The sequence below is a fragment of the Echinops telfairi genome, unplaced genomic scaffold, assembly GCF_000313985.2.
Source record: "Echinops telfairi isolate 266 unplaced genomic scaffold, ASM31398v2 ScPeMD7_7401;HRSCAF=8416, whole genome shotgun sequence".
NCBI classification, from domain to species: domain Eukaryota; kingdom Metazoa; phylum Chordata; class Mammalia; order Afrosoricida; family Tenrecidae; genus Echinops; species Echinops telfairi.
Genome location: NW_022111301.1, coordinates 7,866,798 through 7,878,969, shown reverse-complemented (window position 1 = coordinate 7,878,969; position 12,172 = coordinate 7,866,798).

Here is a 12,172-nt window from a genome sequence, read left to right as displayed (position 1 = left end):
TTAATAAATGATTTTTATACTAAAACAGCAGTCCTTTCTTATTAAAGCATTTTCTATTAAGGATGGCAATTTAAAGAAAATATTTAAACAGCATGTCACTATAAATAAGAATAAAAAGCAGCCCTGCAATAATTAGATCCCTTTTTTTCTGAACAATTAAATAAACACCAATGCTGTTTCGATCTTTATACCTAAGCACCTCTCCTGCCCTTTAATTCAGCTACACACACACACACACACACACACACACACATACACACAAAAGAATGTAAGGATGAATAAATACACCAGTCAGGGCAAAAACTTAAGCAAGGACCACTGTGTGAGCATTACTAGTGATTCAGTGTGATTAGTGAGCCCTCTGGTTCAAAGCTCTGTCTCTCTCAATACACCAATGTCCTTTTATCATGAATGGGCCAAAGGAGTCAAGTTTTCTTAGAAAATCACATAAAGCAAGAATCACATTGATGAGGGAATTATACTGTATGCAGAATTCTTCAGCAGCACTTACACCGATTCGTGGCTGCATTTTAGACATTTTTTTTCTAAGAAACTGAAATTAAAAAGCAATGACCTTGGCATTTACATGAGTTAAGGGAAAATGCTCCAATATAAAATGGAGCTTTGAGTTGCTTCTCTGGGTCAATGCTTACTATACCCAGAGGAGTACGAGGCTAAACCATCTATCTACAAGAAAGAAAAGCTATGAAACTCAACTTTCTTATAAGAGAATACAATTCTTCCCAGAACTGTGTGGAGCTAATTTACGTTTTCCAAAGTCATCTGCAATGGACAGGCTCGCTGCGTGGAAAGGGATTTGACAAACCAAGGGTGAAAAAGGCTACCACAGATGCAAGTCAAAAATGCCATGGTCTCTCAGGTGGATTATTAAAGCCACACCCACAGGAACAAGGGGCGTTTCCAGAAACCTACTGCATGTTATCCAAAGATGGTGTCGTACTGAATCCTGTCTGCTGTGGCACCACTGGTGTGAGCCTTCATTCCTTTCCACGTACACAAAGAGAGCCAGCATCACGTGGACGGCAAGCACTATAGCTGTCATGCCCAAGGCTCCTTCGGATCTGAACAATTTATTACTACATCTGACCCCCTGCCCTTTCCGAGACAATAACTGTTAAGAGGAGTATAAAAATCAGTCTTTCTCCCATGGAGCTACGGTTGTTTCGAACTGCTTAGCATGCCAATGACAGCCCCACACGTAAGCACTATATCACCACAGCTGTATGAGTAAGTGGTGAGAGACAGGCGGACAGGAACCGAGATCATCAGGGCTGTGAAACACAGTAGCATCTTCGGGGGAGAAGCTGATGAATTTTCATTCACGAAATCTGGCGGCTACAGTGCATTCCCCGCCTCTTTGTCCAGTCGCTCTGTGGCTGTGGCCATGGCGGTTCCATCGAGCAGCACGTGCACAACACCAGACAGTGGGCATGCTCGGTCGCTGGAGCAGCAGTGGGAGTCTATTTTTATGATTTCGGAGCAATGCTTTTTAGCTTATGCTCTTATAACTGAAATGAAAATCTTCAGTAGTCAGTACTTTTAAATTCTGGGGTGGTGTGACCCAAATCATACCTGGTATGTTGTAGATTACATTTCAAACATGTTTTATGACATAGCAAACCAAAACCAAGTACACTGCCACGAGTGAATTCTGACTCACAGGGTAGGACAGGTTACTGCCCCCGTGGGTTTCCGGGTCTGCACATCTTTATCAGATCAGATTGCTTCGCTGTTCTTCCACTGAGTGTCTGCTGGCTTGAAACTGCTGACATTTTGGCTAATAACCCTGTGCACAACCCACTGTGCCACCAGGTCTCCTGATAACATGGGAAAGAGCATCAAAATTGTAGAAAACCTTAGTTCAATTTCTAGCTCTGACCTTAACCAGCACTCTTTTTGTAAAGTTTTACTGAACAACTGCCCTTTGTCTTTAAAGTCGTTGTACATTTCAAAATAGATCCTGTCGGGGTAGAATTTTACAAATAGTAAAGTGCAATAAAATTAGAAGTCAAACTGTGTTGAAAGTTTGGGGAAAGAGTAACAAATGAACTAATACTTGGCAGAATTGAACTAGGTACTAATCTTGTTTCTGCATCTGTAGTAGTTATATAATCTGTTGTCAATTTGAGACTTATGAGTGAATGGGGTGGAGGTTAGCCTGTCAATCGGGTCACAGCTTGATTACCTCATTTGGAGGCACTAAGGAGTTCAATAACTCTTTGGAGGTGGGACACATGCTCACCCACTGGGAGACAGTACTGAAGATGAGTCTGATGCAGTCTATGCTGATGCAGCGAGAGCTGGAGGAGCCACGTGGCGACTCCTGCCAGTGCTGAGATGCTTACACCGCCACTGGATCCATGAGATTTCCCACCCATTGGCCTGAGATTTTCCTGCATTCAGTATCATCGCATGTGTTTCATGAGTCTGAAGAGGACTTTATAGATTGGCATCAGATATATGGGCTAATATCGGACTTAGGGACTTGATCCGGACTGGGTTGGAACATTTTCTTAATGTACAATTACTCTTTATATAAAGCTCTTTCTTATACACATATGTGTGTTTAAGAATTTGTTTCTCTAGTCTATCCAGACTAACACAGCATCTAATTAACTGAGTGACTTTGAGCAAATTTTCCCTCGGGCTCTTCGAATATTCATATGAAAAACAAAACAAAGCAAAAAAGAGCAGTTACTTTAGATGGTCCATTGTCCCTTCTTCAGGACCCCTGTGTTGAAATGGTTAAGGATTAGGCTGCTAAGAGAAAAGACAGCTGCTTAAACTCATGAGATGCTCCATGGTCTCCACTGAGCATGAAGTCCTACGCTGTCATATAAGATCACGAGGAGTCAAAATCAACTCAATGGCAAAACAACAGTTTCTTTAAAAGTTCTTGGTTATCACTACCAGTTAAGTGCTCAACTACTAACCCAAAAGCTGGTGGTCTGAACTGACTGAGAGGCTAATTGGAATAAAAATACTGGGCAGTCTGCTTCCAAAACAGAAGCCTTCAAAATCCTGTAGAACTCTACTCTGGACCACATGGCATTGCCAGGAGGCAGAGTGGACTCAAACTCAATTGCATATTTATTTTTGTCTGCTTCTTTAAAAGCTCTTCTCTTTAATTTGTATTTTTCATACCAGACTACTGTTTCTGGCCATTTTTTTTTGGCAGTATATCTCTTCCTTTGAGTGAATGCTACCAAACCAAGCAAAAAAGAAGCTCATTGGTAGATAGTCAGGTCCAACACTGAGCCACCTTAGAGAGGGTTTTCAAGGCTGTAAAGCTTTATTGGAGCAGATATTCTCATCTTTCTCCTAAAGAGTGGTTGGTCGAGCATTGGCTGCTGATCTTGCTGTGAACACCAGCAGCCCAAGAAGTAACCAGCAGAGCTACCAGGCTCTGTAGAGTGAGCTGTACTAGCTCCTAAACTACTCAAACTCTAGAGATTAGTTCATGGTTAAATTATTATGTGTAACTATTATATTATAGGTTAATGAGTCCTATTGTATCTCCAGTTCTAAGTTCTTTCCAAAACATCAGAAATTTATTCCTGTATATGTTAGAGGTATAGCAAATGCTAAATTTTAAGAATTAATTCATGATCTCTGTTTATTTCCAGAAATCAGACAAAAATATCCCCCCCCCTTTTTTCTACAAATTTCTGTCAAACTTATGTCACTGAAAGTTATTTTAGTATATTGTTGTAAAATGATGGAATCAATCCTGACTCTTCCTTTTCTATCATGTTTTGACTCAATTAATGGAAAACCTTGCAATATATTAAATCCATAAAATATTTGTTTGATCCTTGAGAAGCTACATTTTATAAGAGGTATTATTATCTAAAGTCGTTTTGGGGAAAACACTTAAAATAGAAATACAAGGGTAAATAAAAAAGTATTAATAAAATAAATTCAAAGAAATCTTTATTAAACAAATATATCAACATTCAAAGCCATTGTATCTCATTGTTTCTCATTGTATCTTCTCTCTATTTTTACACACTTCGAACTCTCTAATTCTTCCCTCATCAACAAATCTGCATGCTTTCTGCATTTACACCACATCAAAACAGCATTTTAGGTGTCCTCCAGACTCGTGGTATTTCTCAATGTTCTTTGAAGTCTGGAAACAAAAGAAATCTGAAGAGGGAAGATTAGACTTACCGAAAGGATGAGGTAATGTTCTCATCAATGCAGCTTTCAATTCTCTTAAAACGTCTCTATACTAAATCCCTGCGGTCTTAATGCCTTTGAGAAAATCTTTGAACATAATCCAGTGTAAATACTCATAAAGCAGTCACCATAACATAATTTTCTGAGCTGCCCATTTATTCTTGAATTTAACTGGTTCAATAGTTTCCTTTGGAGACATTGGTTTGATCAGATGATTTATGAGGGCACTCCATATTATTATTACTGACAGATATATTACTGAAAGTGTTAGTCTGAAATCATCTATAGATCACAGAGATATGTTTAAACATGTTTTATTTAGAATTAATTTGCATGTGTGTATGAACTAGAACCCTAGTAGTGATACTTTTGACTTAGTCTAATATGTAAACTAAATAGAAATTTTAAAAAGAACAATAATGTTGTCTCTTAAGGAAGCGTCTTCTTATGTATGTTATATACCCTAATTTTCTAAACATTTATAAACATAAAATTATAATTAATATATTAAGCTAAAATAAGCTCTATAAAATGATCTAAGCATATTTCTAAATATATAAAATGTATATCCTATTGTGATATGCAGAAATCATTATTTTCAAAAGTCACAACATAATTCAACATAATAAAAATGACTCAGTTGTTTTAAAAAATGTGTGACACCTAAAAATTATTGTAATACATATATTAATTTGAAATATTGTATATACTAAGATGTGTATGTCTACACACATATTTGCATGTATATTATAAACACATTTGTGTCCTTTGACTTTTATAATGAAAAATTTTCACTTTAAATATTTAGTCTTTTTCTCAAATTCACTATTATCCAGATTCATAGGCTACTAGAATCACCTTAAGCTTCTTAAGGTTCTTTATGGCTATAAGCTTTTGTCTCCTATCACCAGTCAAGTGTTTTATTTGGCAAGAAATTTAAAAATTGATGTGCTCATCTTAAATGTCCTGTGGCTCTTACTCACTGTGGCAGTCACCTAGTCTGGTGTCAATGAAAAGAGTGTAGGGGTGGAGTCTAGGCTGTCAATCTGGAGACAGCCAATGAGACTTCTATGTGGGCATGACCTTCTCCTGAGAATTCTGGGAAAGCTGGGACTTCCTCCTTGGAGGCCTAAGACACCTCTCTCTCTCTGCTACTCCCTGGGAGACATTGCAGAAGACAAGCCACATGGATGCAACCAGACCTCGGAAGCTGGAGAAGCCACAGAGAGACCCCTGCCAGCACTGAGATGCTTACAATGCCACTGGACCCAAATACTTTCTACCCACTGTCTTGTAATCATCCTGCATTTGGCTTCATTGCATGTGTTTTGTGAGTCTGAAGAGGAATTTACAGAGTGGTATCAGACATATGGGCTAGTATCAGACTTATGGCCTTGGACTGGACTGCGTTGGGATGTTTTCTTAATGTTCAACCTTATATACCTATGTGTGTTTACGGATTTGTTTCTCTAGTCTACCCAGACTAACAAACCCACAGAATAAACACAAGCCCCATATGTTCATCAAGGACCACTCCCTGATTCCAAACTTTCTCAAGTGTATCAACAATTGTGAGAATTAAACAGGACTGGGCAATATTTCCTTGAGGTGCAATCAACTCATAGCATATAACAATAATTTCTTCACTTTTGGGTCCAGAAGATGTATATCTTTATGTACTTTCACTGCAGTTTTTTTAAATGTCTTGTCTTTTTTTATTCTCTAAGGTTTAGTTCAGGCAGTATGTTCACAGGGCTGCCTTTTCTGGAATTCTCAGATTGTATTTATATATACCTTTTCAGTGGTCCAAATCACCATATAATTTCTGCTGTTATTGGTAAGTACTGCCACGTTGGCGCTGATGCACAGTGACTATGCACAACAAAAGCAAACACTCCTGGTCCACTATAATCCTCACAATCACGGTTATCTATGACTCCATTTTTGCCACTACTGTGACCATCTCCCTGTGGACTTTCCTTTTCATGTTGTTGATCTTACACTTGACACTTTTACAAGCCCAGAAACTGTTACCTCCTGATAACGTTCTCAAGATACGTGAGATAAAATGTTACCATCCTCTCTTCTAAAGAGCATTCTGGCTGTACTTCTTTCATGACAGATTTATTCATCCTGGCAGTCCATCATATATTGAATATTTTTCACAGACATCATATATTTCACTTGATGAATCTTTTATTTCCTAAGTCCTAACACCACTTTCCCTTCTAATATTAAATCTCAAATAGGACAGGGACCATACATCATGCCCAGCCTCCTCTAACCGTCTACAAATTTTTCTGCTATATTGCTATATGGAGTATGGACATTTAACATTAATAAAATATTAGGTTATCTCAGACCTCATTCGTTATCTGAAGAAAATTCGAAACTTTGAATTATTATAGGATAATAATAAATATATCTTGATTTGTACTCACTAGCCTTATCAGTCCTTCTCATCCCTTCTTCAACTCCAAACCCAAACCCTGCAGCCTATATCTGTGTCTATCCTAATCTGAATTTGTAGATGTCATCACCAGGAATGAATTTACTGGTGCAGAATCTCATCTCCTGAAAGGCATACATTGTACCCATTTCACACATAGCATAAAATCTAGTAATTCTCTTACTGAGAGTGAAATGTAAATGAAAGAAATAAGACTGCCCCCTAGAGATTGAACCTGTAATTTTTTTTAATTGAGGGTACATTTTTTAAAGGTAATTAATTCTTAAAAATCATATTGAGAGAGGAGTTTTGAGAGAAATATTTTAATAATTTTTAATCAAATGTTATCTAAGAACATGAAATAAACATTATGTTAAAAACCCTTTAATTCTTATCATGTCTGTCCTAACATTTCCCACTTGAATGTGCTCCAGGAACACATAGGCTGTGTAATGGTGCTGCTAACTCAGACTTAGAATAGAGAAATTAACCATGAAGGAAATCAGATGGTTATGAGTTCGCGTACAATATGTGATTGAACTACAGAATGATATGACATATTTATTAACTACCAACTAATAATACTTTTTTTAAATAAAATAATTTTTAAAAGAAGGAGTAAAATAAGAATTGACTCAAAAAATGTATTCTTAGACAGATGTTTCCTTTAAGGACATTAATATTGTCCAAAAGGGATCAGGAGGCAGTCATGCCCCAGGATGTAAATCCCACGACTCAGTGAACTATAGATTGCACTCCTGGCTGAGGAGGCCATTAACGTCTAAGAAAGAGACCTAACAAGACACATGTCCTAACTCCCGGAAAGGCGTGCATATCCCAGTGCTATAGGAGAAAGCAAAACAGCCTTTACAGACATCTTGCTCTTTCAGATCCATCGATTAAATGTTCGCTATTTTTTCCCCTAGCTCTGTGATGAATACATGGCGGTTTGCCATACCTTTGGTTCAGTTTTTATAGAACCCTTTTTGTTTAATAGCAAAAATATCAAAATGAGAAATTACTATTTCTCAGAATACCATCCATTTGAATTTATACTTGTACACCTTTGAAGGCGTTTTTTGCATCACTCTAACCCTTTCCCCAACGTCTTCTGTGGTTTTCAGTTTCACCATATAAAAACATTAGCTTGGGCATCCTTAAGGACACGAATCATGTTCCTTCAGAGGGTCCTTCGAGCTTGGGGAACACAATGAGATCACAATGAGCAAGATAAAGGCCGTAAGGAGGTTGGAGAAATGTGACCCAAGGGAGTCCTCATAGGACAGCACTGCTACCCCATAGAATGAGGGGGTGCATTCTTGTAATAGGAATAATATTCCTCTATGATATGTTCCTGGCTCTTCTCTCACAAATGTAATTTTGTGTTTGCCTAAAACTTATTCCCCCCAAGCCTTTTGTGATTTTTGTGTCCGTCAAGAAAATCTATCGAAGTTCTCTGCTTTGAGGGTGGGGGGGGAGGTGGAAGAAGGAGGGAGAAGAAATGGGGAGCTGACATCAGGGGCTCAAGTGGGAAGAGAATGCTTTGAAAATGATGATGGCAGCATTTGTGCAAATGTGCTTGACATACTGGATGAATGTATGGATTGTGATAAGAGATGTGAGAGCCCCTAATAAAAGTATTTAATATATAAATAAATAAAAAGAAAGGGGAGAGTCATTATAGCCTTCTGAGTTGAGCTTCTTGTCTTAAATTAATTTTTGAGGTTTTCGTAAACTTCCTTAAAATGCTTGAGATAACTCAAAGCAAGCTGTTATTTTATGCAAAACAGCAATGCCCACAAACGTCAATGATTTGGAAAAATATCTTGAACTTTGTTAAAAAATGTGATATTATCTTTGACCTTAAGATCATTTTTTCCCATGGCACAAAACATCATTTCTTTTGAAGGCAGCCAAATGGGAGAACTTGTCTGAAGTCATCTATTGATCAGAGAGACATATTGGGTCATGTTGTGTTTGAAATAAATTTATACATTCTAGTTTTAATGTAAATGTGAGTGGGCCAGGGTTCTCCCACGATGGGTGGTCAACTTCCTGATGGACTCTTCTGTGAAGCAGGCAAGCAGTTGTAGGAAAACTAGGGTAGAGCACCATCCCCCCCCACCCTTAATCTGGTCGCAGCCTTGATACAATTGAGGGAGTTTTTAATTCAGAGTGGTGCCAAATAGCATCAATTGACATTGTGCATAAAATAGTTCACTTCTACTGCTAAATGGCTCTTCTACTGGCTCATTGACTTCCTGTTATATTGCCTGTCAATTCCAGAAGCCATCAGTGCCTGCAGACCTGGGATTCCTTCTGTCAAACTTGGATGCCTTTTGCTCAGTATTCACCAGTGTGTGGTTTTCCTGCTTCACCTTCCTGCAGCTCTCGCCAGTTCATCAAAGAGGTAGGAAAAGCCCGCACCTTACATCGGACAGACTTCTACAATTGGGTGAGCTATTTCATAATTTATCTCTTGCTATGGACATAAACATATGTGTCATTGGTTTTGTTTCTCTAGAAAACTCAGCCTAACACATATGTAGGAAATGGAAACAGTAGAAATCCTATTTGACTCACCCTTGTAAATCAAAATAAAGCTGCATTCATCGTGGTGAAAGTCAATTAAGTCCATTTTATATGAAAAAAATCATTGATTAATTTGGGAAAGATATAATAAATTTTAAGAATTAACGTAAATCTTTAGCAATAAACTCGGATTGTTTTGATGTATAGCCTCGATAGAAGCTACTCAGATATGACACTTCCAAATTATATGATATAAATTTTAGGTCATTTAATTTTGTTAGTATGATCACATCCTAACTGTCAGTGTCATCAAAATAATTAACAACCTGTAATAGCTTGAGCAACAAATAATTAATGCTACTTCCAAATTGTTTGGAAATCAGCAATAAATACTAATGGCCACTCACTCAAACAAACAAACCAACAAGCAATTCACTGCCATCGAGTGGATGCCGTTTCTTTGCAGCTCTGTAGAACAGGGAAGAACTGCCCGGGAGTTTCTGAGATTAACTCTTTGTGCAAGTAGAAAGCCCCATCTATCTTCAGTGGTGCAGCTGGTGATTTTGAACTGCCACCTTGCAGCCGCAGCCCAACATAACCACTAAACCACATTATTGGATATTACTGTGCATTGATTTTGTTACCAACCAAATGTCTTTTTCTCATAAGCATAAATGTATAACTTCCTCCTGGAACAGAGGAAACAATGTTTCATAGTTTCCAGAATTTTTATCACTGTAAGATAAGTTTTATTGGGTGAGACAAAGAAAAACAAACTATTAAAATATTTTAGTCTGAGAAAATTACCAGTTAATCCATTTAATACACATAGACAAATCATAGACTGACTACAAGGTTCAAGGACAGACTTTAGACTGTTAGATAAATTTTTAAAAATCTCCTCCTACTGAAAGGCCGTTCAGAAGCTTGAACAATATTGTTAAATTTCTATCTTCTAACTATACTAGTATATAATTATTAAGTATTTGTTGAACTGAATTATAAGTAGCAGGAAAGAGTTATCAGTTATAATGTCTTGGCAAAAGAAAAAAAAAAGTCCATCATGTAATAAGTCAGAGATACATGTTCCGTTAGGAACAGAATTGAGGCTTCACTCACCAGCTTCTGAAGGAATCAGAATGAAGATCTACAGAAGTTACCTCTACAGTGTTGAAGTCCCTTATTTGCATTACCCACCTTACCTGGGATGCTCAGTTAAGGAGGAGAGATGGAGACAATAATGGGAAACCTGCCGGCTCAGGGGTTGAGCTAAGTAGTCTGCTGCTACCCAAGAGGCCAGTGGTTTGAATCCATTTCCAAAGCAGAAAAATGTGACAGTCAGCAACTATCATGATAAGTCCTGGGACTCTGTGGTTTAAATTCTACTGTGTCGTGTAGCGTTTCAATGAGCTGCACTTGACTTGAAGGCAATAGTTTTGAACTTTGGTGTGTGTGTGTGTGTGTGTGTGTGTGTGTGTGTGTGCGCTAATGATCAGAAATGTTATAGGGCTATCTTGCATGCCTTTTTATATTATACTTTGCTTTGAATCCTGAGAGAAACTTCCTTTCCACCTTTATGACTGTCAGGAAGTAATGGTTGTAGGGAATAAATATTTGTGATGGTAGCCTGTGGTCAGTTATATTTGAATATATATCTGTATATTTATATATATATGTTAAAAAATTATCGATATCAAAAAGCACTCCATTCTAGAGTGTAGCCGTGAAATTTATCTAAAGGTGTGTGTTATGACACCATCATAGTTTGTGTGTCTGGACTGATAATATTTTTACAGAAATAGATAGAAAACTAGTTAGGATTATTAATAAATGTGTGACATTATGAGCAACAAAACAAAATGAGACAGGAAAAAAAACCTACTGGAGGGAACTCAATGTAGGGTAAAGTATAAATTTCTGGGATAAATATAAATTGAATTGGCTCCACGCAGACTTTTTTTTTTGTCCCAGGTTTGCTTTTACCGAATGATCTTAATTCAGTCATTACATTGAAGTAGCAAATTGTAGTATACTTTTAAAATATTTATATGATATTACCTTTGAAAGAAACTTTCAACACAGAGAAAATACTTAAAGAGACTTACAGGAAGACTTTTGTTCAGCAGAAGCTCGAAATCTATGGCTTTGCCATTGTAACTAGAGGCAAGCCTGGCTTTGTGAAATTGAGCTTCTTACATCTTAAGAAACGTATGTTATCAACCATTAGCTAAAATAATATGATCCTTTTGTTGTTGTTGTTCTGAAAAGATCTGAAGATACAGATACTGGCAACCGATACTGCTTTGACACAGGGAATCAAAATCATTCCAGGCATTATTTATAAAACAAGTTTTGTAGAGGAAAATACCATTTCCAGGACTTCAAAGCATTAAGTGATACAAAATAACTGTTAAATCCTGTCAGATTTTCCAACAATATTAGTAGGAAAATCATTACAGTAGGTAAAATATCTTGATCCTATGTAGTTGTAATGTCAAAACTGTTCCACATTCCAAATGAAAAAAGGCAATACCTTGTATTCATGAATCTAAATATGGCTTGTGAGGCTTGGTATTATAGCACGGAGGGCTGCCAGAACTGTAATTGTGTGCAGGTCCTGAATTCTTGCCAGTTCTGGCTTCAGTCTCATTAGCATATTCATAAGTCACAGCCTTGTTCAGGTGCCAGAATGTTGCAAAATGTTTTGTGACGATTTGTTGCAGCTATAGAGGCAAATGATAAATTGCCCTAAAAGGAATTGGATGCTATAAAACATAGTATTAATGGTATAACATACTGGAAAACCTTTTAGCAATTACTCCACAGCAAATGAAGAAATACATTTTGTTCCTCCGAGTACTGTCAGTACTAAAATCCATACTAAAGAAAATAAAGGGAAAGTCAGAATTTGACAGGATTGTCTTGCCTTTCCAGGTTACCCAAAATTTCTACCTTATACTCTTGTCTGGATTAGTGGAAAATACTTAT